This window comes from Protopterus annectens, chromosome 7.part0 (genome assembly GCF_019279795.1).
Source record: "Protopterus annectens isolate FY-2018-M chromosome 7.part0, PAN1.0, whole genome shotgun sequence".
NCBI classification, from domain to species: domain Eukaryota; kingdom Metazoa; phylum Chordata; order Ceratodontiformes; family Protopteridae; genus Protopterus; species Protopterus annectens.
Window position 1 is genome coordinate 1,002,279,428 of NC_056739.1, and position 25,634 is coordinate 1,002,305,061.

Below are 25,634 nucleotides of genomic sequence, written 5' to 3' on the forward strand. Positions count from 1 at the left end.
CTGTTGAATCACTGTGTTGTCTACAAATGACCACATCGGTGGTAGTCCAATGGACACAGATATCCTTATAGGAGAGATGTGAACACTGCTGGACAGCAACATCTCTTCTGACCACTACATTGCCACTGTAGACAGAAGGTCATTCCATGTGGCACATTGCATAACTAAGGTTGTGTCATCCAGGAATTCAGAGGTCAATGTCTCCCTCCACTCCCTGCTCTTTAGGTGAATCACCAGGTACAATGGCCCACTTGCCATGTAACTCACTAGACACCTTCAACAGTTGGATAGGCTGCAAGTGTACCTCACATGTAGGACCCAAGGCATGAAACAACTGACTGATATGGAAAGAGGCCAAAACTTCCAAGTGTTCCCAGTCACATCTAGGCTACTTACAGGCAATCTCTGTTTGACTGACAATGTCATGTCTGCACAGCTGTGTAACACATGCCACAGCTAGGAAATCCCAATCTGTATGCACCACATGCCATGGATGCATAAACTTCAAACCACATTCAACTGAACATGCTTGGGGACAGGTCCATAACCCAGATACTGGCCACGTTATGTGATATATGCTGCATACATGTCAAAGCACCGCACTGGCCATCTTCAAGGGAAATTCAGATGAGTGGATGATGAATATAACTGTCACCCTGGGGATCACTCCCGTGGCAGTATTTGATAGATGCACTACTGACAGATGCCAGGGTACTCTCATGGGGTAGGCTTGTAATGACCACATGGCCATTAGTGTTGTACACTCATATGAACACATAAAACTACAACACTCAGTACTGGCAAAAATGTGTGTGTGTGCATTACTGTGTATATAACTGTTAGTGAGCATGTAAACCTGTAGGTGATATTACTTTGTGGCCCTTCCAATGACTCCAACTACCATTGCCATACTTTGCAGTGCTGTTGATGTCATTCACTCTAAGGGTACCTTGTGACACTCTTCACCCTATTGACTCTATGGAGCATGTGGTAACTGCATTACACAATACTAACAATGACTACACAGGTGGGGGTTCCACCCTGAGTCCTGGGAAATGTGAATATGTGTGTGTGCATGTGTGTGTGAGTCTCTGAAAGTGGGCATATTTGAATGAAACAGCATTTTGAGGGCTTAGTCTCCAGACACACTGCAGATTGCCGTATTTTACAAGGGCTGGTAATGTTGGCCACAGTGCAGGAGCCATGGAACAGTCGTCAACTAGCAGTCTGTATTGCGTGCAGTAAATGTGTGTCACTGTAGTAGCAACAACTACATTGCCAGGGTTTCTAATCTGAGGAAGCCCAAATCTGTGAGCATGTGTGTATCAGTACAGTATCCTGTGTTTGAGTGAGTACTATGTCCACTTGGAGGGTGGGTCTCACATTTTAAACTATGGTGCTCCCACTACATGTCCCAAGGTCCATTGTATGTGATCTGCTGTCTCCATCAACCTCACAATTATCTGACAACAATCTTCAGCCCAATAAGGCCTGTGCTGTGTGCATTAACTGTGTAACAGTATGCCCTGACTATCAGGATATTCAGGGCTGCTGAACCCAGGTGTGTCAAATGTGTGTATGACTGTATGTGTTTGTCAATGTGTATATGTCAGTATATTATAGTATGTTGTGTCCACTCACACCCAGTGCATCCCCCCTTGCCATACTGTACAAAGCCTGGTGATGTTGTTCACTGTACAGGAACATTGGAACACACCTCATCCTACAAGTTCTGTGGTGTGTGCAATTAAGGCAGAACACATTAGTAGCAATAACTACATTGGTAGGGGTTCTAATCTCAGTGTTGGCAAGTGTGTGCGTGTGTGTGTGTTTGTGTGTGTGAGTGCGTGCGTGCATGTGTGTGTGTGTGTGTGTGTGTGTGTGTGTGTGTGTGTGTGTGTGTGTGTGTGTGTGTGTGTGTGTGAAGGGATCTACTTCAGTTTGCAGATAATCCATTTCTCAGGTGTTCATTTGTTCATTTGACCAAGACCAAATTGGCAAAAGCTAAAATTGCAAATGAATCATGTTGTGGAATTTTATTTCACCAAAACTAGTAGTGGCAGTGTAAATGCCCTTTTCCTCACTGTACAACCGTACAGTGATACTGGAGTTAGTATATATATATATATAGTTGGTTGTGGTCGATGGGGGTACTGTGTCCCACATTGGGGGAAGTGCTGTGTGTATCCCCACATCTAGTGTGCTGTTATACTGTCAAGTCTAAGTTGTTGTTAATCTAACTAGGTGTGGGTCTACACCACCCGACACCCTCCAATGTGGGGGATGGTGCCCCCCACACCACCACAACTATTTATACCAACTCCAGGATTGCACTACAATGGGGAAAAGGACATATACCCTGCCACTACTATTTTCAGTGAAATGAAATTTGGCGGACTGATTATTTAGTGATTTGAGGTTTTTGGCAATCCGGTCATGGTGGAATTACATTTGAAAAAATGAGTTCTCTACAAAGTGAAGTACATCCATGTGAACACTTAAAGGCTCTGTGTGTGTGTTATTCACAAACCTTTGGTGTTTGCCACCCAGTACACTTACCATTGTCCACTGTACAAGAGATGCTTACATCAGCCACCATGCACTTACCTGCATACACCCCTCAGATCTATCAGCCATGTGGCACATGCAATAACTGTTGTACAGACCTGTTACTTGTGTTATGCTGTACCATGGATATGACACAGTCAATGTGTTACCACACTGCCACACTCCTTGTAGGAAATGACAGCAGCCCAACATCCTCCTGACACACAAACACCTAGAACAAAAGTATAATACATTATGGAGTCCACATTTGGTCAGTGTTAATAACAGTAATAATGCATCATGGCTGGACAGCTACACACCCTGACGTATAAATATTAAAAATGCCAGCTGACACTTTAAACAACATTACATTGCTCAACTGCAATACATTCACCCTGTGCATCAGAACCATATTAGCATGTCCCTGTATCGATGGTATGGATGACAGGGATGTGGGACAGGTATCATCATATGCACAGGGTGTGGTGTGGGTTTGGCACAGGCCTAGGCTGAACCATTTGATTGACATCATGTGTGTGGGTTACGGGGTTGTTTATTAAATGGACCATGCAGAGGTGGTGTGTATATGTATGGAGGTGCACTAGCTGTGATAGTGATGTGTGTGTGTGTGTGTGTGTGTGTGTGTGTGTGTGTGTGTGTGTGTGTGTGTGTGGATGCACACAGTTCTGCCATGTGACTGCCTATATAGGCGTATGTTGGACAGCTGGGGACCATATATGGCAGGGTGGACAGTTCACTGTGTCTGGCCATGGACATGGGAACTGGGCCTACCAGGGTTTGCATGGGTAACACCAGGCAGAAGCCCAGATATGGTACTCTCCCCTGATGATGACAACTGTCTGCTGGGGCCACATCCATGTTGGGACCTGCCAGGACCATGTGCCCATGGCCTGCTGTGTTGTGATGTGGACAGCACCCCCCTGCAGTGGAGCTGTTGGTACTGCCACTATGGGAGTGAGATGTTGCATGGTTATGTAGACCTTCAGCTGTTCGTGGTGCTGCCCCACGTCATTGTGACCGATGCCCTACTCCTGCCACATGCTCTAGCACAGACATCCCACAGTCGAGGATTGCCACCATCTCACCCAACCATCTATCCATGCCCTCCTCATAGTAACAGTGGACAACTGCAAGATCATGGATGTTGTCATTTACAGCAGGTAGAGCAGCCCTCTGGAGCCTCAGACCATCTCTGGTGTAGCATTCAATATGTGCCTGTGCCTCCATGATGGTCTGAAACATGTTCTGTTGACACCTGCTGTGGCACTTGTGGCAGGGTCATGACAGGCAGCAGTCCTTCTACAAGCGCCCCTGTCCATCCGCCTGTGTGGGACCTCACCTGTTATCTGGCTATGGCTGGTGTCTACAGACACACTTGCCATAGTCACCACACTTTCCTGTTCCATGCCACCACCTACCAACTGTCCCTCATCTATTGCCACTGGTGATGGGGTATGTGTGGGCACTGTGAATGTGTGCGGGGATGGAGTGGAAAAAAGTGGAATGCTAACCAGTGGCACAGATTCAGCCCCTGACAACCCTGCCTGTGTCTCACTATGCCTATCATCACTGTCAGAGTCTGCAGAGATACAGACATCAGTTTCCCCATGGGAGGGACCCTGACCCACATCGCAACCTGTGAGGGGAAGACAATATATGTAAATTAATACCTATATGTTATGGTTTACTTCCACACACACACACTTACAGGTGAGGTGGCGCAAAGATATTGCACAGACCTCACATTACCCAACAGTTGACATGCATGACACATGGCACTCAACATTATGCATTGCAGCCATTCTTAATCCCTGTTACTAACAGTATACATCTCTGAGATGCATGGGTCATGTTAGTAGATGATGTCCCTTCTCCTGGAACACACCGCACCCATGTACACATTATTCCTGTGCAGCTGTATAGCATACAGGTATCTACCATAGACTATACCTCACAACTGTACAAATCATTGCTGAATCCATAGATGTCTTGCAGTTATGCTTGCTCTGTTCCTCACAACCCCTATGTGTTTGTCTGACACATAACTGGGATGATATGAGGACTGATGTCACTAAATAATGACTGACATTTGATTTGCAGATCTCATCATCAGCAGGGCATGTATGTGCAATAAAATCTGGTTACACAAATGGCCTTCAAAGCTTAATGTGGATATGAGGAAAGTACACACACCTGTTGACATGCCAGCCTCTTCTACGATATGTAATGGGGCCACAGTATTGCATTTGAAAACATTACACACAATCTGATATGTGACATATGACCTGTGCAATCCAATCAAGAATCAAACAAATGTGTTAGTTGTGAGGATACTGAATGAGATGCGTACAATATGGGGGTTTCATAAGTGTGATCACCCTTAAACCAATGGTTTGTTGAAGTACCTGTTAAGGAACTACAGCAGTCACTATTCCTGGTAAGGGGTATACTAGCATGGCACATTTTGACTTGGCATTATTTGGTCTGTCTTCCCTACAAAGGTCCCCCAACTCTGCCAGACTGCAAGGTCAGCTCATGTGCACAGCCCATGGAGGTCACACAGGGGCTTTACTATTGCTGCTGCATCTGGGTTATGTATGGCCCAATTCATACCTTGAATGCGTTCAGATACAGCCATTCTTAGCTAGCTTTGGATGTATGCTTCCATTCACTGTTGTGCTTAAAGCTGAAACCCCTCCCCACCCTCAGCCTTATTGCAGATGCTTGACAGCTGTGGGACACACGTGAGTGTTATTTTGCAGTGTTCAAAATCCTTTCTACCACCATATCTACAGGTCTAGTTCCAGCTAATGAACAGCAACCCTAAGGGTGTACACTGGCACCAGCAAGCTTCATGTTGAGGATGGTGACCATGAGCTGAAGTGAGGTGTTGCTTTTGCACCACACATATCTCTATAAATACTGTTTGTAGGTTTGAACCTTGGTGTCATGACACCATTACACATTGCAACACATGCCTTTGGGAGACTTGACGTTATGGTTTTCCTACCTGTCCATAGCCATGGATGGTGTTTCTTGTGGGGAAAATCTTCCATCTACTTGCCCTACCCCATAGGCCACCCTTATGCAGAATCCAGGTGACTGTTGCCACTGGTACTACACAGGCAGTACTTGCTAGACATTCCTGCAACTCCATCAGTGTTGCTGCATGTCTTCAGGCAGCCTCCCTGACCTGTTCTCTACACATTTTGTCATCTGTTTTGGATGGGCATCTGGTTCTTTTCAGCAACACTGTTGTCCCATATTTAATACATATCTAGATCACTGTCTGCACTGTTTTCCATGGTATATGCAATGGTGAGGTATTTTTTCCCTACTCCTGACTGCTACATTTTAGATACGGGATCCCTTTGATGCTTTGTAAGATGTGTGCCAGCCATGGCTGCTTCTGTTGCAGGCAAATGAGGAAATGTCATGAACATACTTCTTGGATGGTCAGCAGACCATTACTTGGTGTGACATTGAGGCCCTGTACTTGATAGCAGGTGTGTACTCAAGTAGAGGGAATGCTGTCAGCACATCACAAGCTGCCTCCACAATATGTTATTTTGAGTGTGTGCACACATATGCATCCAGTGTTTTGTAAGGTTTTTATATCCCATATTTGTTGCGCTAACATAAAATGCTATTTTACATGTTAATTGCTCATGCTTGGATCACATTACAGGTTGTAAAAGGTGTATAATGTATTATTGTGCTTTGTCGCTGTATATATCAGAAAGAGTTGCCATCTTAATAGGTGTGTGTACACTGTTGTATCCACTGTATAAGGGTAATGTTTCATACATGCCACTACTGTAGCCCATTTGTGCCACCATTTTGTTTGTCTCTGTCCACACATCTTGCACTGACAGGTTGTGAGGTATACTGCAGGAATCTTACATACCCTCAGATATGACACCATGGTGACCACTGTGATGCAGTGCAGTTAACACCAACAAAACTGAACATGTACATCATGCATTGTGGGTAGGTGTTTAAATGTGTGCATGGCAAATAGCACGAGCTTAACATGGCTGGTGTATTGGCAAACCTCAACAAAACAATTCCATACTCACCAGCTACAGGCTGCTGTCTGAGTGGTATACCAGAGGGACCTAAATAGTTGTGGGAGAGAGGTAATGTCAGTAGCTGCCTTGGTACAGGGTGGAAGAGCATTTCAGCACATTAACAGTACAGCCCCCAGTACTACAAAATATGCTGGCCATCATCATAGATGTAGACGTCTGTGCATTACTAAACAACAGCCAGACCTACTATATCATCTGACATATGCATGTAGATACTATACAGATATAAATGAATAAGCAACAGTGTTCTAGTAATGTGCACTGGGGCCCTATCTGCACACTCCTCGTCCAGTGTGTGGGTGCAACCCACCTCCACAATGCTTTCCTCAGCTTCATGGTTTGTGCATTGGGTGGGTGCCCCAAGGTCAGAAAGGAGCACCTCTGTGGGTGTCAGTAGGGGCTGGATGACTGGGCCCCCACCTGTGGCTAGCCAGTCCCTCGCTACAGCAGCAGCCCATTGAGGGGCATGGTGGATGAGGTCAGTGGCCTGATGTTGCACCTGCTCATACATTCTGCTGTGCAGGCCGGCATCATTTACCCTGTGGACCATATCATTCCACAGAGCAGTCCTCTCCCGTACATCTTGTGTTCTCCATCCAAATAACAGGGCATAATGTTTGATCACATATTGGGTGACAATGTCATTTTCCCCAACAGAGAATGCCAGTAGGCAAGGCCACTGCTTGTTACCTGTAAGACACAAACAGGAAAAAAGTTCACAGGACATCATACGGTTGTCAAATTGTACATCAGCAGTGGATATTACTTGCAAATAATCCAAATTACACCATAACCCTCCAATGTATCATGGCTATAGCAGCTTGCATTACACTCCAGGCACTGAGCTATCTTATTCCCCACAATGTTGGACAATTAATTGCATAATCCTCTATTCTCCATTTATTTATGTGTAGAAGGGTGACAGCGGCTATCTTCCACATGGATGGTGTGTGGATGGTGGCATGTGTTTTACTGTGGGGTGTGATGGATCGGTGAGCACATGCCTGAGTTCATGTAGAAGGCAGACAGTGATGTTATTATGCCCCATGGAAATTTGCAGTTGTTGCCATCAGTAGACAATATGTACATGCTCACCATTGCTGAGTGGAGGAGTGTGGTTGATGTGCCTATCCCCCTATACAACTGGGGTGGACAGGGTGGCGATGTTCCCACCTAACCTATCTGATGCAGGTTGCCTATATCCATGGCATGTGTGTATGAGGTGTGCTTTATCCCCCAGTACAGGGTGAATTGTTTTGTTGCCTCTGAGACTGACAACTTATGTGGAGACACTGTTGCAATTGTCCTTGGTGGTTTGGATATGTCTCATTTGTAGTCATAGTCAGCCTTACAGGAAGTCACCTGTGAACCTACATGCTTGCTCAGATAGAGGTGGCTTGCCTCCAAGTTGTTGCATGCACCTATATGTCCCTGTACAGCCAATATAGCAACCTATTATGTGGTTTGTGTATTGCTGCTGTCCACCAAAGGGGATTACTCTACCTTGGTGGAGGCTGATTTTACAGGTCAGGTACTGCTAAGTCCATATAGCTACAATGGATATAAAGTGTACACATCCCTGTTACAATGCCTGGTATTTGTGCAATTGAAATATGACACCACAATAACTCATTTCAAAACAATTCCCACCTTTAATGTCATCTATAGCCTATACAATTCAACAGAAAACATAACAATCTGGTCTGTGAAAACATATAGAAATAATCAGTGCAAAAAGCCAGTTGATTGAGTGTGCACATCCTTAAACTGATATGTTGTGTATGCACCTCTTGAGGTGGTTACAGCATTCATTTGTCTTGGTTTGGACTTTAACATCATGGCACATCTTCACATGGCAATAATTGCTCATCTTCCTAGAAACACCTTTGTTTTTCAATGGAATTGTACAGGATAGGGGTCACATTCAAGATAAGAAACATTTTGAAATAATTTCCATGGTCTCATTGTCATACAGCACACAAACTTAGCAGTCCAACAGGGGTGTGCACACTTGTGATATCCACTGTATATAGTTGTTGATATAGCCTTTAGTGGTAGGTATGGACAAAGGGTCATAACACAGCTGGACACTTCTCCAATTACTACCTGATAATCATGCCTACTCTAGTACCCATATCAATGTCAGGGCAATGCAACAACCAGTAGCTGTACACATTTATGTCTGTTGTATGCACTGACACTGATATTACACACATGTACAACATGCACAACCCTTGTACCTGACTGCTTGAAACCCATGTTATTAGTTTTTTGCCTTCCAGCTGAACATACGCATACATACATGTGCTCAGGGGATACCTTGTATACATTTCTGTTCTATGTTAGTATGGCACACTGTATTTACAGTCTTGCTGCTCAATCATACTTCTCAACCTATTATAGCAGGAAGTCTGGAGAATGGCACACATAAATGGGTGACAAAAGGGACATCAGTACTGATACTGTATCAATATAGCTGCACCATACATTAGTACGTTGATTGCACAGTAGGCTTTGACATCACTGTGATAACCTGGAAGATGTCCAACAGTCATAAGTAGGCTATTATGTTACAATGTCAATGTTCACAGACTTGCCAATGGTTTGGCTGACATAACACAGGTATATGTGTATGTGACTACATATATCAGTCACAAATGTGCTTATTGTCCAGCAGAACACTGTACAGTTGAATGTTATTAATTCAATGTATCACATGCAGTTTAACATGTGTCTCCAACAGTACTTTACTATGCACATGCCCTATATAGGTTTACAAGACAAACATGTATCATACTCATATTCACAGCTTACATATGGATACGAACATCATCCCATTAACTGGCCTAGCAGTGACACAGTCACAACTGTTTGACAGACACCCCAGTGGTTGTCATATGTGAGCTGTCCTTTCCCAGGTTAAGTCAGGCTCCTGAGCTGTGATCCTACCTCACAACCTCTTAAAGCAACACATCTGGACAAAGCCTAAAATGATGGGGGATAAATAGGGACATACTTTAAATATTCCTGTTACAAACTTAAAAAGTTTGTAGAATGATACATTTTACATCACGTGAATATTCTTAAGGATGTGTAGTCTTAAACTCAAGTGTTTGCCATTACTTGATGACTTCAATCCCCAGCTATTTGCCAGAAAAGTACAGATTTCAGGAAGAAAAGACAAAAAACTATGATGGGAAAATCTGGACATTCTGTGAAGATCTGTACAGTTGAGAAGTATGGCTGTGATCTCTCCCACTGCAAAGAGGGCCAGATGCTATGGCCATAGCAGGTGTTCAGCAGGACATTAGTACAGCAAGTCTTGTTGGGTCATATATTCTTTCAAATCATATTTCCCATTATTACAGATGAAGTACTACATTCAATTACATGCTTACATGTTCCACTTACCTTTTTTTTTCTTTGTTTTGTCTCTCTCTCTCTCTCTCTCTCTCTCTCTCTCGCTCTCCTCACTACAGGGCTAGAGCTGGTTTGAATAGGTGTCAGCATGGCTTTTGTAGGTGATGCTCATGACCAGTTTATGGCCTGTGCACCTATCGGTTTTCCCCACTTGTTAATTGCATGCAGAGCAGCTGTATAGTTCTTCCAATGGCCAATGTTATGGCAACACACTCCTAGAATTGAGTACTCCATGTGGGCGTCAGTCCTTTCCCTTACTTGTGAGGAAGACATCCTGGAGTTGTGTGAGCTAATAGCTCTTACAACAAGACTTGTGGAGACAAGCCAACTAAATAGTGGAGAAGGTTCAAGACTTAGGGGCAGAATGTGAGTATTACTGTTATATGTATGGAATACTGCTAGCTTAACAGGGCTTGTCTGAACATGCTACTTCTGCATGGGTTTCAGTCTGACAAAGATCTGTCCCTGCATAGCTCTCAACTGTAGGGCTGTCCACATAATGGCCACAGGTTAGCCTGTTATGTTTATTCTGTTCCCCAGAGAGTTGTTGTCCTTGGCAAATCAGTAGCATACTCTGGTGATTGCAACCTGTAAATGCTAGCATCCATTTGTTTTTCTGACTTTATATCCCTCAGAAAATATATGTTACAACAAACCCTGTAACACCAGCAACTTTTTCAGTGGATAACAGCAATATTTCAAGTATGGCCATGTATTTGGGCCTCTGTCCACCAATTATGTCAGGCTTTGTCCAGATGTCATACAGTAGGAGGTTGATAGGAATAATGGTCTATCATTATTTAGTGCTGTCATTCCTGCTGAGGGGAAAGGCTGGAAAACTTGTTGAAGTCTGTACATTCAAGAGGTTGGTGTATAGAGAATGCTCTTAGATACGCTTGTAACATATTTTATGTAGGGGAGAGTAACACATGTTTTAAAACTAGGCTGTTAGAACATGTGAGACATATTATTGATAAGAAAGATGACAGTTCTATAGGCGTACATTTGAATAAATCTCACCATGGGGACAGTAGTGGGTTTCAAGGTACTGTTTTGGAAAACATCTGTACCTCAGTTTGATGAAACATTCATAAAAGGGCAATTGTTATGTACAAAGTCAATGTATTACTATTAAATGTGATACTTTATCCCTTAGGGGGTTAAATGAGGAGTGTAATTGGAGGCTGTGTATTTAATTATGTAATTGAGATTTACATGCACTCTATGAGCACCTACAAGGATGCATGGATCGTGCCATCCCTAGGAAAACCAAGACTCACTCCTCTAAGAGAAGGAAACCAGTCTGGTGGCCCCCTGCCATAAACAGGCTATACAATAGACCGAGGAAACTAGTTCAGAAAAAAAGCAAATTCCTAGAAGGAAAGACATCACTGATTAGTATCAGTAAGAAACTAAGGTCCCTCATAAAATCATCCAAGGCTATCTTCGAAAGAAAAAATAGCCAAGGATTCAAATGATAACCACAAACCCTTCTTTAGCTATGTTAAGAATCTAAGTGGCAACTTGCAGATATGCACTAAACTAGTTCCAAATAGCACAAAATATACTGAACCTACTGATATTACCAACATCCTGGCAGATAGATTCAGTGCAAACTTCACCCCACACTCACCCCCAAAAGGGCCCACAACAATACCAGAAAAGTGTAGTGTCCCGGAAATCACAGAAGCACAGGTGAAAATAGCCCTTTAAAATCACGGCATTAATGGGGCCAGATGGTGTCCCAGGCTGCATCTTGCACGAACTACAGAATGAACTAACCTCCAACCTAAACATGCTGTTCAGCCTCAGCCTCCCCACAGGCTACATGCCCATAGAATGGCACACAGCAATAGTTATTCCATTCCACAAAGGAGTGGCCACAACTGACCTTGGTAACTATTGCTCCATAAGCCTGACTAGCCAGGTCTGCAAGGCTATGGAGCACATCATCATGGAACTCATTAACAAAGACATTGGGAACCTCCAAACACTTGACCTGACCCAGTTTGGCTTTGTTAAGGGCAAATCATGCCTACTGAACCAGGTTCAGTAGGCATGATTTGCCCTTAACAAAGCCAAACACTTGACCTGACCTAGTTTGACTTTGTTAAGGGCAAATCATGCCTACTGAACCTGGTTGACTTCTTCGAGGCAGTCACCAAGGCCATAGATGACAGAAAGGTTGTTCACACAGCCTACCTTGACCTCGCCAAGGCTTTCGACTCCATTCCCCACTCGGGTATTACAGAAAAACTCACCAGCCTGAACATAAACCCCTACGTCATGAGATGGGTTGCCAAATGGCTTACAGACAGAACTCACATGGTAAGAATAGCAGGCTCCAGCTCCAACTCTAAACCAGTCACAAGTGGTGTACCACAAGGCTCAGTCCTGGGACCCCTACTGTTTGGCATATACTTCTCAGAAGTATAGGCAAACACAGGAGGACTATGGCTAACCAAGTTCGCTTGATGACTGCAAACTGGGAGTCATAATTGACTCCCCGGCTGACACAGCCATCCTCCAAATGGGCCTTAGGGACTGACAGCCTTAAAAGTGCTTAATCTGTGTAGACATTGCTTAGCACCATGCAAACAGGCTTACTACTGCTTACTCCCATTTACCCCTGTGCTAATTTCTTTAAAAGAAAAGAAAAAAGTGGTGATAAGAAAGTGGTGAAAAAGGGGCATGAAGAGGGAAAAACAATATGAAAGATAGCTGGGGATGTGCAGGATGGGTGTAGGGAAGGTCAATAGCTGTCCATTTTTTCTACAGCAACAGCTGTGCATATATACTGAATTTGGTGGTTGCTTTGGACACTCAAACCCCTGAGAAAGGGTTCAGGATAATAATAATGTGTTATGAAGCCAGTTAGACCAGATTACATGTGTCCACTGGACATGTGTGAGAAATGGACAGCTATGTATGGGGTGACATTTTTTGGGGGGGAAAGATTACCCTTTTGTCTTTAAGGTGAGTGTGGAATGTTGGGGAAGGATAGTATGTATATTTGGGGAGGTAGGTTGGGCAGGGAGACAGACAAGACAGACAAGACAGCATACAAGGGCGGTATATGACACATGTGGGGGTAAACACCTTGGACGGGGAGGGGTGTTTGGTAATCAGAAGCCCACGAGCCTACAAATGGATACAGTGGGACTGAGGATCCCACCCATAGGCAGTCACCACTGCACCTTCACGGCCCCGAAGGTGGCTGTGATGGGGCTGAGCAGGAGGGGCAGGCTGACCCTCTAAATGCACCACACAGCCCTCAAGCTAACATAGTAGATCTCCCAATTCTTTGTGGAATTCCCTATGCACCAGACCCTGGACCTGGCTTCGGGTGACAGGATCCTGTTCATGCCCATGCCCAAGGGGAGGACGAGCCCCATCCCCTGAGGGGGTTCCACCTGAAGGTGGTGCAGGACCAGCAGACGAGGTGGTCTCGGGGTGGGTCCCAGACATACTGGGGCCTGGTGCCATGGCCAGATGAGGGTGGAAAGGCAGATCTGCTGGGATCGGCCTTCCCAGATGTGCTATGGTGTTGCAGTTATAAACATATGTTGGTTAGTCATAAAAAACACATTCCAGGATTAGTTATAACAGCATGCATGAGTATTTCCATTAACCCAAAACAACAGATCTGGAACATTTGCATAGCAAACAGAACACATGCATATATGGAACCACAGTGGGCGTTATACCAGCATGCAGGTTACATTGATAGCAACAGGCCACCAATGATATTATTTGAACAGGGAACATTAATTGGAAAACATTTTAGTATTTGTAGAACAATAGGACACATGTCCCAACAGCAGGTTTGGTGAAAAACATACCCATTCATTTCTGTGTTTAGATTATTGGTGAAGATAAAGTAGGGGAGAGAAAGAGATGTCAATTAACAAATGTAGATTCTAGCAGTGCTCACAGCTGTAATGATCATTGCTCTAATCATTACTCTACAGGTATTATTACAAAAACCTATGGCCTTGGGTTGGGCAGTGGTATGTTTGTACACAGTGTATAATTACAGCCTTCTTATAGCTACTTTATACCTTTTCTTACTAGGCAGATCATGGAGGTGAATTCTGTTAACAGGACCTGAACGTTTCTACCCATATTCACATAGTCAGGGTTATACATATGTGCACTCATACTGTGCGTGTGTGTGTGTGTGTGTGTGTGTGTGTGTGTGTGTGTGTGTGTGTGTGTGTGTGTGTGTGTGTGTGTGTGTGTGTGTGTGTGTGTGTGTGCTACTGCCATACTCTACCTTGATTTCTATCAGTTACCCTGGTTGTTGGCAGCAGTGACCAGTAGCTGTGGGGGAGATACTTGGTGTATGTACTTATCTTGCTGTCATTTGCAGCCTTGGGATTGGATCATGGGTGTTGGACACAGTATAACTACAGCCTTCTTATAGCTACTTTATACCTTTTCTTACCTGGCAGACCTTTGGAGGAAATTTCTGTTAACACTATCTGACTGTTTCTAAACATATTCACAAAATCCTAGGTGAAATGATGCATACAGTTTACTACCACTCCCGGGATTCATACTGTGCCTGTTTGTGCATAAAATACAACAAAAGGTTTTGTGTTTCATCAGAACAAGCTGTTGATAAACTTCTGTCTATTCCTTGAATGTCTTCTGTCTAATACTCTCTTGGTTGTCAAATCTGAACTTGTAATTACGATATTCTTATGCATACATTACTATACATAGCTTTTGACATAGCACAGTGTGGAAAACAGTGGTTAACACAACATTACTATATAGATATCAGATCTTGGTGCATGAAACATTTCATATCAGTTAATCTCATGTCTTAAAAAGGCACTAACTTTGTCAGATGTGACTTGATTGTTTACTGCTTTCAGAGCTACAGTTGCTGTGCATAACCTGCACAGATTTCAATTCCTACAATACCAAAGTAAATACAACCAGTCCAGGGTTATGAATTTTATTGACAGGCATTTACAGTTTTATTTATATATAACCTATATGACATTATTACTGTAATATTGTCTGGTTTATTCAGTACAAATCATACCCATTTTTAATACTGCAAGGTGACATTCTACTCCTTTATATTTATTTGGTATGAATACTACAAGCTAGATTGTTACTCACCAGCCTCGCAACACAGCCTTAGCAGCCTGCTTGCATGGGCTTCTTGGTTCACAGCCCACTCAGCTGGGGCTGTAAAGAAGATAGAGAAACATTTATGCGTACCTATCCATCACATACACAGGCTGGACTTTGGTAAACAGTTATTGATATTAATACTTACACACACCTGGGACATCCCTCTGCCATGCACCTTGGACCCACAGGTCCAAGAGCTCCCTCTTCCTCCTCTTCAAGTCAGCAAAATGGTGCCAGATCTGCTCACCAGTTGAGGTATGGCAGTGGCACTGGTGAGATCACGGGCGAGACTTTCCCAGGCCTCCACTTTGTATTGGAAGCTCTGGTACTGGTCCTGCAGCAGTCTCAGATCATGTTTTTTTTACAAGGAGTCCAACCATGACCCTGGACTCCTGTATGCCCCAGCGCTGCGACCAAAAGCACACACCCTCTCCAACACCAGCCATAGTGCCTACAATGGGGAACTACAGCCAGTTATGGGCTGTATTCCCACCTTCGAGGTTTAAATACAGCTGATTTCCCACCCTTTGCTGTGATTGGATGGTTTTGAATATGTTAAGCTAAGCTAAGTGTGGGCAAACCCGCTTAGCTGGTATAAGCATTGCTTAGAGGGGTAGATGCTAAGCACTGTTTACCAGTGTGTAACTCCACTTAGCTACACTAATTCTTGCTTAGAATTTACATTTATGCAACGCTTATACTGGCTAAGCATAGCTAAGCACAAATTAGCATTGTTGAGCTTTCCTTTTACAAACTATCAGCAATGTGGGGTTGATGCCTCATAAATTACATATTATGATATGTATATCTACCTTCCATAACATCCCCCTATGTGCTTTCATTACAATACATTCCTTTGTGGCTATGCTGTATGGGACACTTGTGTTTCTATAAAATAACAGTTGTTCTGTATTATAAACATATAAAAAGTAGCTTCACATCTCAGGTATCACATTCTTGGGCTAGTACTCTAACACATTCCCTAACTCAGTGCATGCCGACATTTATGGAGTAGAAATTCTCCAATATACAGATGACAATTCCTTTCTACAATCAACAAATGATCTACAAAAGCCTGATGTCTAAGTTTTAGCTCAGATTCCCAGAAATTTAGGTCCAAGTTACAGGATATACAATTACTTACATGAAGAATGAAGGAGGAGGGTAATCAAATCATCACTGATAACTAAATACATATATCGCACAATGGTATTGGGACCCCTAAAATGTCTGTGTTAACAAAAACAGCACATGCTTACAATAGTTGCATCAGGTTTACCTTGAAGCAGCCATAACCGTGCAGTTAAAAAAAAGAAGCGAGTAATTATGGAAAACAAACAAATTTACCTGCAAACAACATTTGTCAAGCTAATTTTTACACAAACCCTGGTAATCATTACATAATCACCTAACATGTCATAATCTTGATAGAGACCTATACTCATCCAGCCAATACTATCTGAATGTAAATAGATCCTGTTTAAATATGAGAGGGAGCCTTGTCACTACCTCTGAAAATAATTAAATAAATTCATATCAACTCAGAATCATGTCTTGTGTCCCAATGTTTAAAATTTTTGTCTAACACGCATCTATATTCTGACACCAACATCTCTATTGAGAACAGCTCACAGGCAATGCCAAATAACAACAGTCTCTTGCTAAATGGGAAGATACTCATCTGCAAATCTTACACTCCTAACTTTCAGTATTCCTTTCATGCACATGGCAGCTTATAAGGCTAGCTGCATACAGTTGCTAATTCTCTATAGCTGTATTTTTAGGTTCATCAATATTTACTAGGCTAATTACCACAAGGGCATTTTTAGGCCTAGTCATGCATCCTAAATATCTGACAAGTTCTGATACCCTTGATAAGTGTAAGCATGGGCCTGTGAGATGAATCATTTACAGGTTATCTGTTTCCATTAGAGACATAGGTGCCAAACCAGGGATGAATTTCCAGTTTTCCATCCAATTGTCCAATCTGCGCTTGAATTGGGTTAGGGAGGAACTCTCCTTCACATGGATGGGGAGCCTGTTCCATAGCTGTGGTAGTCTCTGGGATACATACCTATCTCTCCAGCAGGTCCTATTTATATCACAGCAAGGCTTAAGTTTTTAGAATGGGTAATTCTGGTACTGTTTGTTTTGCAGATATGCAGGAGTTCCATCAGAGTGGGGTCTGACAATGCCCTGTATGCCAGACATAGATCTCCCCTCAAAAGCCTGTAGGAGACAGAATAGATGGATAGGGCCTTGAGGCAGTCTGCATAGGACATATTACTTATGTTTGCCCTGTATTCTTTTAGTGAGAAACCTCTGTGGACATTGCAAATGTTGGATATGCCTGGTTAGGTACATACCAAAGGGTTCATTGTACTCAATGATTGGTCTGATGAATGCTAAATGCAGTGGAATGATGACTTCCTTGGACTTTGATGCCATACCTTTGTTTATAAGTTGTGCAACATAGAATGATTTCCTCACCACTGTAGACACATGAAGATCAAAGGCTAGATTACTATCTATGTGTGTCCCTAAGACCCTGACTACTAGGTCAACTTTAAGAGGTGTTGTCAATATATTAGTTACCACAGATGGATGACTTCCCAAAGGATACTATTATGCATTTCTTGGCATTTAGTTTAGTCCATGACTATGACACCAGTTCTTTGTCTGTGTCAGCCCCTCCTAGAGAACATTTGTGTCAGTGTGAGATTCAATGACAGCTTCAAATTTGCAATCATCTGCAAATTTAGTCAGCCAGAGACCACTGACATTGGTCTTGACTTCTGAGAAGTGAATGGTAAAAAGGAGGGGTCCAAGGACTGATCCCTGAGGGACTCCACTTGTGACTGGCCTCTTTGGAGAGGTGAAATCCCCAATTCTAGCTTCCTGGGTCCTGTCTGTAAGCCAGTTGTAGTGTGGCTGGTTATTTCAAATCAAAGGGGGGGGGCTGCAGGTGACAATTGAATAGGTGGGGCCAATGGGAAGGGGTGTGACCAATTACAAAGGGGTGGAGCTATGCTCAAAACCAAAAAAAAACTGGGACTTTAATTAAATACACTGCCCTGTGTGCCAAACTGTCATTATAACAGTCCAATCAAGACAAAATGAAGTGCATAAGAAAAAAAAATAGTGCAATGCATTGGATACATGACAGCTTACTTAATAACTAGATGGAAACAAAAAGGTTGTGAGGCATAAAAAATAAATTACTTTTTAAATACATTACTGGAATGCCAGTCAAAATCAAGTATAAAAAAACAAGCAGCACTCAACTCAAACCACTTCTGCTTGCACTGCAGTTCTAATTACAATTTATATTCAGCTTTATAAAAGTACCAAGTCACATGTTGAAAATAACAATCTCTGTGATACCCCCACTTGTAAAAATGTTTCTTATACAAAAAAGACCTGCTGCCTGACAACAACTATCTAATCGTTTCATGGGGAAAACATGATCAAAGTAAAAAATGAACAGCAAACAAGAAACAATCTCAAGATAAATTGCTTAAAGGATTACTGCACAGGTTATGGACCACACATGATAGATTGGTATTCTGTTTAGTTTACAGATAAAGCCTGCAAAGATGACTGCAAGTCTCCAACAAATGTAATGAGCTTTGGAAAATACTGTAAACCTGTCTTTTATTACAAATACTTTCATATGCATTTCAATACCTAAGGCTTATACGTTATCTAGATATGTAAATATTCTCTGCATGGCAACAACAAAAAGGCTTTCAGTATTGGTAATTATTTAACAGTATGCTTATTAAAGCTTACTTGCATCTTACAATCTCAGACAAGCTTACCTGGTGGTCATTAAAACATTGCTACTTAAAAACAGAGCAACAGACACTGCAACAACATGCATTTTATGAATACTAAGAAACCAGTATAAATATATGACAGAAAACTAGAACATTCTGCAAAATCAAGAACAGATGAAAAGCCACTGTAGTACTTGTGTCTAACTTGGAAGGGGGGTTACTCTGCACACTTACACTGCATAACTGCTCCTTGCCTTGCTTGGACACATCCAGAGTCACTACATGGGGGAATGGGGTTAAACAAGTATGTCACAATTTGAAATGTCTCTGGCTGATGGTGACGGCCCTGACACATTTGTCATATCTATCAACCTAATTGCAAGAAATCTGGCAAAGCCATAAATAGAAGTGTGACAAAGGCCCAAAAATAAGGACATTTTTTAAATATTGCCCTTATAAACATTGAAAGTTAATGTAATAGTAGGTCTTGCATTAGTATGAATTTTCTGAAGGGTATGAAATTTCAGAAACTCAAATGTCTGTCATTATTTTCTGACTTTAATCTTTAATGATTTGTCACTAGTTTGCCAGAAAACCACAATTTTATGAAAAATGGACCAAAAATGTAATGCAAAAATATAAAATAGCCACACAATACAGCTGGGAACCACTTAAAGAACGGACACTTTTTAATATCAGTACTGTTAAGTTGAGCAGTTGACAAAATAAGAGAATCTACATGCATTTTTTAAATTAAAAGTAATCTATAACTCTGATCATTACAATTATTTAATTGTAAACCTTCCACATTTTCTTCCAAAATTGCCATTTTGCTGAAGAATTATTAGGGGGAGAGTAACATTTTGTGCCAAAGTCAGGGACAGTTGAGAGGTTTTGATATACCTAATTCTATAAAGTGATTTATTTGCATGTACATCTCAACCTCTTAATGCAGGAAATCTGGACACGGCCAAATATATTGGGGGAACATACAGACACTACTAAAATTGCTCTTGTATAAACTTAGACAGTTGCTAGAATAACAATCTTGCTTTAGCATGCATTTTTATGAAGGGTATGAAGTCTGAAACTCAATGCCTGTCATTATTTAGTGACTTCATTCCTAAATGATTTGCCAGAATACCACAAATTTTATAACTAACAAACCAAAAATAAGAAACAAAAATCTATCCATTCTGCAAAAATCTGCACAGTTGAGAGGTATAGTTAAGCTGAGGCTGTCTTTGAGTTTGCCGTCCTTCCCCTCTCACAAAATCATGGTCGAATGGGGCCTCCCGCCTGCAGCCATTCCAATGCCCCATTACTTGGCTATTTCACTCCCTTTACCATAAACACTGTAATGTGCACACTGCTTTACCTCTACAATGATTTGGATTTCATTTAAAAGTTTTATTTTACATTTTACAGCACAAACACTAATAGACATCTGCTAAACAGAGCAATGCAGTCTCACAATGAAAATAGTCTTAGCATCAAAACTTCCCTGCCCTTGAAACTCACATTCATTGAAACAGCATTGAAACCCACATTCAAAGAAAATACACCTGGCCAGTGGCAGATAAAGATTAACTCTGGGCTGTTTTCAAATCATAGGCTTCTTGCACATGAAACATACATGTGTACTTTGATACATTTACCTGATTGTATTAAATTATGTTCCTTGTATAATACAGTACACTTGTTAGACGGCATTTTAAATTTATTGTTTTTAACATTTTTCCAGTAAACAATGAAACAAAATGCATGCACCAATAATGACAAAACTGCCCAGTTCAGAACATTTCCATCATAAAAGCCTATAAAAGTCAATAATCTGTTGATAAAACTGCAACATCATTCTGGATGATGGCAGTATACTGCTCAGGGCTACTGTCACACCTGCCTGGACCACACAATTCCTACAATACCAAAGTAAATACAACCAGTCCAGGGTTATCAATTTTATTGACAGGCATTTACAGTTTTATTTATATATAACCTAAATGACATTATTACTGTAATATTGTCTGGTTTATTCAGTACAAATCATACCCATTTTTAATACTGCAAGGTGACATTCTAGTCCTTTATATTTATTTGGAATGAATACTACAAGCTAGATTGTTACTCACCAGCCTCACAACACAACCTTAGCAGCCTGCTTGCATGGGTTTCTTGGTTCACAGCCCACTCAGCTGGAGCTGTAAAGAAGATAGAGAAACATTTATGTGTACCTATCCAAAACATACACAGGCTGGACTTTGGTAAACAGTTATTTATATTAATACTTACACACACCTGGGACATCCCTCTGCTGTGCACCTTGGACCCACAGGTTCAAGAGCTCCCTCTTCCTCCTCTTCAAGTCAGCAAAATGGTGCCAGACCTGCTCACCAGTCGAGGTATGCCAGTGGCACTGGTGAGATCATGGGCGAGACTTTCCCAGGCCTCCACTTTGTATTGGAAGCTCTGGTACTGGTCCTGCAGCAGTCTCAGATCATGTTTTTTACAAGGAGTCCAACCATGACTCTGGAATCCTGTATGCCCCAGCGCTGCGACCAAAAGCGCACACCCTCTCCAACACCAACCATAGTGCTTACAATGGGGAATTACAGCCAGTTATGGGCTGTATTCCCACCTTCGAGGTTTAAATACAGCTGATTTCCCACCCTTTGCTGTGATTGGATGGTTTTGAATATGTTATGCTAAGCTAAGTGTGGGCAAACCCGCTTAACTGGTATAAGCATTGCTTAGAGGGGTAGATGCTAAGTACTGTTTACCAGTGTGCAAATCCACTTAGCTACACTAATTTTTGCTTAGAATTTAAATTTAAGCAACACTTATACTGGCTAAGCATAGCTGAGCACAAGTTTGCATTGTTCAGCTTTCCTTTTACAGACTATCAGCATTGTGGGGTTGATTCCTCATAAATTACATATTATGATATGTATGTCTACCTTCCATAACATCCCCCTATGTGCTTTCATTACAATACATTCTTTCGTGGCTATGCTGTATGGGACACTTGTGTTTCTATAAAATAACAGTTGTTCTGTATTATAAACATATAAAAAGTAGCTTCAAATCACAGGTATCACATTCTTGGGCTAGTACTCTAACACATTCCCTAACTCAGTGCATGCCCACACTTATATAGTAGAAATTCTCCAATATACAGATGACAATTCCCTTCTACAATCAACAACTGATCTACAAAAGCCTGATGTTTAAGTTTTAGCTCAGCTTCCCTGAAATTTAGGTCCAAGTTGGAGGATATACAATTACTTACATGAAGAATGAAGGAGGAGGGTAATCAAATCATCACTGATATCTAAATATATATATCGCACAGTGGAATAGGGACCCCTAAAATGTCTGTGTTAACAAAAACAGCACATGCTTACAATAGTTGCACCAGGTTTACCTTGAAGCAGCCATAACTGTGCAGTTAAAAAAAAAGAAGTGAGTAATTATGGAAAACAAACAAATTTACCTGCAAACAACATTTGTCAAGCTAAATTTTACTCAAACCCTGGTAATCATTACATAATCACCTAACATTTCATAATCTTGATAGAGACCTATACTCATCCAGCCAGTACTATCTGAATGTAAATAGATCCTGTTTAAATATGAGAGGCAGTCTTGTCACTGCCTCTGAAAATAATGAAATAAATTCATATCAACTCAGATTCATGTCTTGTGTCCAAATGTCTAAATTTTTTGTTTAACACGCATCTATATTCTGACACCGTGTCTATTGACAACAGCTCACAGGCAATGCCAAATAACAACAGTCCCTTGCTAAATGGGAAGATACTCATCTGCAAATCTTACACTCCTAACTTTCAGTATTCCTTTCATGCACATGGCAGCTTATAAGGCTAGCTGCATGCAGTTGCTAATTCTATATAGCTGTATTTTTAGGTTCATCAGTATTTACTAGGCTAATTACCACAAGGGCATTTGTATGCCTACTCATGCATCCTAAATATCTGACAAGTTCTGATACCCTTGATAAGTGTAAGCATGGGCCTGGGAGATGAATCATTTACAGGTTATCTGTTTCCATTAGAGACATAGGTGCCAAACCAGGGATGAATTTCCAGTTTTCCATCCAATTGTCCAATCTGCACTTGAATTGGGTTAGGGAGGAACTCTCCTTCACATGGATGGGGAGCCTGTTCCATAGCTGTGGTAGTCTCTGGGATACATACCTATCTCTCCAGCAGGTCCTATTTATATCACAGCAAGGCTTAAGTTTTTAGAATGGGTAATTCTGGTACTGTTTGTTTTGCAGATATGCATCAGAGTGGGGTCTGACAATGCCCTGTATGCCAGACATAGATCTCCCCTCAAAAGCCTGTAGGAGACAGAATGGAAGGATAGGGCCTTGAGGCAGTCTGCATAGGACATATTACTTATGTTTGCCCTGTATTCTTTTAGTGAGAAACCTCTGTGGACATTGCAAATGTTGGATATGCCTGGTTAGGTACATACCAAAGGGTTCATTGTACTCAATGATTGGTCTGATGAATGCTAAATGCAGTGGAATGATGACTTCCTTGGACTTTGATGCCATACCTTTGTTTATAAGTTGTGCAACATAGAATGATTTCCTCACCACTGTAGACACATGAAGATCAAAGGCTAGATTACTATCTATGTGTGTCCCTAAGTCCCTGACTACTGGGTCAGCTGTAAGAGGTGTGTTGTCAATATATTAGTTACCACAGATGGATGACTTCCCAAAGGATACTATTATGCATTTCTTGGCATTTAGTTTTAGTCCATGACTCTGACGCCAGTTGTTTGTCTGTGTCAGCCCCTCCTAGAGAACATTTGTGTCAGTGTGTGATTCCATGACAGCTCCAAATTTGCAATCATCTGAAAATTTAGTCAGCCAGAGACCACTGACATTGGCCTTGACTTCTGAGAAGTGAATGCTAAAAAGGAGTGGTCCAAGGACTGATCCCTGAGGGACTCCATTTGTGACTGGCCTCTTTGGAGAGGTGAAATCCCCAATTCTAGCTTCCTGGGTCCTGTCTGTAAGCCTGTTGTAGTGTGGCTGGTTATTTCAAATCAAAGAGGGGGGGCTGCAGATGACAATTGAATGGGTGGGGCCAATGGGAAGGGGTGTGACCAACTAGAAAGGGGTGGAGCTATGCTCAAAACCCAAAAAAACTGGGACTTTAATTAAATACACTGCCCTTGGTGCCAAACTGTCATTATAACAGTCCAATCAAGACAAAATGAAGTGCATAAGAAAAAAAATAGTGCAATGCATTGGCTACATGACAGCTTACTTAATAACTAGATGGAAACAAAAAGGTTGTGAGGCATGAAAAAATAAATTACTTTTTAAATACATTACTGGAATGCCAGTCAAAATCAAGTATAAAAAAACAAGCAGCACTCAACTTAAACCACTTCTGCTTGCACTGCAGTTCTAATTATAATTTATATTCAGCTTTATAAAAGTACCAAGTAACATGTTGAAAATAGCAATCTCTGTGATACCCCCACTTGTAAAAATGTTTCTTATACAAAAAAGACCTGCTGCCTGACAACAACTATCTACTCGTTTCATGGGGAAAACGTGATCAAAGTAAAAAATGAACAGCAAACAAGAAACAAGCTCAAGATAAATTGCTTAAAGGATTACTGCACAGGTTATGGACCACACATGATGGATTGGTATTCTGTTTAGTTTACAGATAATGCCTGCAAAGATGACTGCAAGTCTCCAACAAATGTAATGAGCTACTGAAAATACTGTAAACCTGTCTTTTATTACAAATACTTTCATATGCATTTCAATACCTAAGGCTTATACGTTATCTAGATATGTAAATATTCTCTGCATGGCAACAACAAAAAGGCTTTCAGTATTGGTAATTATTTAACAGTATGCTTATTAAAGCGTACTTGCATCTTACAATCTCAGACAAGCTTACCTGATGGTCATTAAACCATTGCTACTTAAAAACAGAGCAACAGACTCTGCAACAACATGCATTTTATGAATACTAAGAAGCATAAATCAACAGTATAAATATATGACAGAAAACTAGAACATTCTGCAAAATCAAGAACAGATGAAAAGCCACTGTAGTACTTGTGTCTACCTTGGATGGGGGGATACTCTGCACACTTACACTCCATAACTGCTCCTTGCCTTGCTTGGACACATCCAGAGTCACTACATGGGGGAATGGGGTGAAACAAGTATGTCACAATTTGAAATGTCTCTGGCTGATGGTGATGGCCCTGACACATTTGTCATATCTATCAACCTCAGAGCAAGAAATCTGGCAAAGCCATAAATAGAAGTGGGACAAAGGCCCAAAAATAAGGACAAATTTTAAATATTGCTCTTATAAACATAGAAAGATAATATAATAGTAGGTCTTGCATTAGTATGAATTTTCTGAAGGGTATGAAATCTGAAACTCAAATGTCTGTCATTATTTTCTAACTTTAATCTTTAATGATTTGTCACTAGTTTGCCAGAAAACTACAATTTCATGAAAATGGACCGAAATGCAATGCAAAAATATAAAATAGCCACACAATACAGCTGGGAACCTCTTAAAGAAGGGACACTTTTTTAATATTAGTACTG